This window comes from Gossypium arboreum, chromosome 2 (genome assembly GCF_025698485.1).
Source record: "Gossypium arboreum isolate Shixiya-1 chromosome 2, ASM2569848v2, whole genome shotgun sequence".
NCBI classification, from domain to species: domain Eukaryota; kingdom Viridiplantae; phylum Streptophyta; class Magnoliopsida; order Malvales; family Malvaceae; genus Gossypium; species Gossypium arboreum.
Window position 1 is genome coordinate 49,382,798 of NC_069071.1, and position 2,250 is coordinate 49,385,047.

The 2,250-nt window shown below is 36.6% G+C and overlaps 1 non-coding gene across 1 annotated transcript; it reads right to left on the minus strand.

Moving 5' to 3' along the window:
* Positions 1-1,883: 1,883 nt before the first annotated feature.
* On the minus strand, positions 1,884-1,989 carry LOC128289691 (small nucleolar RNA R71). Its single transcript, XR_008279336.1, has one exon. It is a non-coding gene; the product is annotated as a small nucleolar RNA R71 (small nucleolar RNA).
* Between the last annotated feature and the right edge of the window lie 261 nt (positions 1,990-2,250).

A 2,250-nucleotide genomic window follows, 5' to 3' on the forward strand; every position in this document is an offset into this window, starting at 1 on the left:
AACATGGCCTGGACTTTCTCACACGAGCGTGTCACACAGCCGTGTCCCTTTGGCAGGATTGAAGCACGACATACACGGGTATACTACACACCCGTGCCTGTTCAACATCCTTGACTACAGGCTGAAGTAATCATACACCGGAGTGTCACACGGGCATGTCCTTGCCGAGCCTAAGTATAACCCTATTCAGAAAAGGCCAATTTTGGGGGCTCTTAGGCATTCTAAAGCTTATTTAAACACCTAATGAGGCACTTAGAAGGGGGAGGTAGAGTAGGAAGCAAGGAATTACTCAAGGAAAGATGATTGATCCATCTTAGAAGCCGGATTCATCATTAAGACTAGAGATCTCCCTTCAAGTTCCTTCAGGAGTTTTGGGTTTTCTGATGTTTTGTTATCTTTATGCTTTAGAGATGTTTTCTTTCATAAGTATGAACTAAACCCCCTAAATACCTAAGGGGAATGAAACCTAAGATAGATCTTGTTATGATTATCTGAATTGTATGATAAATATTTGACTTGTTCTTAATTATGTGTTCTTAATTCTTGTTTTGATATTTCAGGATATTGACTCAAGTTAAGCTCTTATTTAGAGGAGGAATAGACCCTGTTTAAGAGTAAATTTGTCATAATTAAGCGAAGTTGATTGCACGCCTAGAGATAGGGTGATGAGATTTTCCGGATTAGGGTGAAACTTAATAAGGGAATCCATAGATCGAGTTAATGCAATTCTAGGGTGTTAATTAGAAAGAGATTTCAATTATTCAACCTAGGGTTAGATGTTATTAGTCGAGAGAGAGATAATAATATAACTTAGGGATTTCTATGGATCAAGTCAAATGAATAAATCGTCTAATTCAGAGTCAAATAATAAGGGAAGTCTAGGTGGATATTTCCTTAGGTATTGTCTTAATCAATCGAATTTTCCCAAAAGTATTTCCCAAATTTTCTATGTGTGCATTCTTAGTTAGTAATTAGTTTAGATAACCAAACCTCTTAATTTTTAGGCTAGATAATGAAAAGAAAGTAAATACTGGTACTCGTAGTTCCTTTGGTTTCGACAATCCAGTCTTGCTGAACTATACTACTGTTCGATAGGTACATTTGCATTAATCGTGATAATAAGTTAGTCTTAAGAACGATTCTTTCATAAATCTTTAAAACCTGTCACGAATATCACGTTTCAAGTTTTTGGCACCGTTGCCAGGGAACTAGGATATTAGGAACACTCGATTTTTATTACTTTAGCCATTTTACTTTTATTGCACTTTAAATTTTTATTTTCTTTTCTAATTCTCCATTTATTTTCTTCTGATAGGTTTTTCTAGTTTATGACCAAAAGAAACCCGTCAGGACCATCACTGTTTGATAGTGAGCTCGATCACACAGTTCGCAGAAACCGAAGAGAAATAAGGTAAAGCTTACGATACACAGAAGAGCAAGAGGACGATACTTCAACCACAACCGAGGAGATGACTAAAAATCAAGAAAATCCGCTACCTCTTGGGATTGCTATAAAGCAGAATCCTATTCCACACACTATGTATGATTATGCTAAACCTTATTTAATAGGAACTGAATTGAGCATAGCTGCAAATACTTTTGAACTGAAACCTAACACAATTCAAATGATACAGCAATTTATTCAGTTTAATGGTTTGCAGGACGAAGATCCCAAAGCTCACTTGGCAAACTTTTTGGAACTATGTGATACATTTAAAATTAATGGCATTTCTGATGACGCCATTCACCTTCGGTTATTCCCTTTTTCATTGAGAAACAAAGCTAAACAGTGGTTGAATTCGTTACCACAGGGGTCAATCACTACTTGGGAACAAATGAACGAAAAGTTTTTATTAAAATATTTTTCACCGGCTAAAACGGTTAAATTACTAAAGATATCTCTTCTTTTGTGCAGATGGATTTAGAAACACTCTACGATGCATGGGAGAGATACAAGGACCTCTTGAAAAGATGCCCTCACCATGGGTTACCACTCTGGCTACAAGTTCAAACCTTTCATAATGGCCTGAATCCTTTGACTCGACAAATGGTTGGCGCAGCTAATGGCAGAACCATCAATAATAAGACACCTGGAGATGCCTATGAATTTATAGAGGAGATCTCACTAAATAACTATATGTGGCAAGTCATGAGGACAAAGCCAACGAAAACAATTGGCATTTATAACATCGATTCAGTCACCATGCTCTCTAATCAGTAGAACTTTGAATAAGAAAATTGATGGTTTTC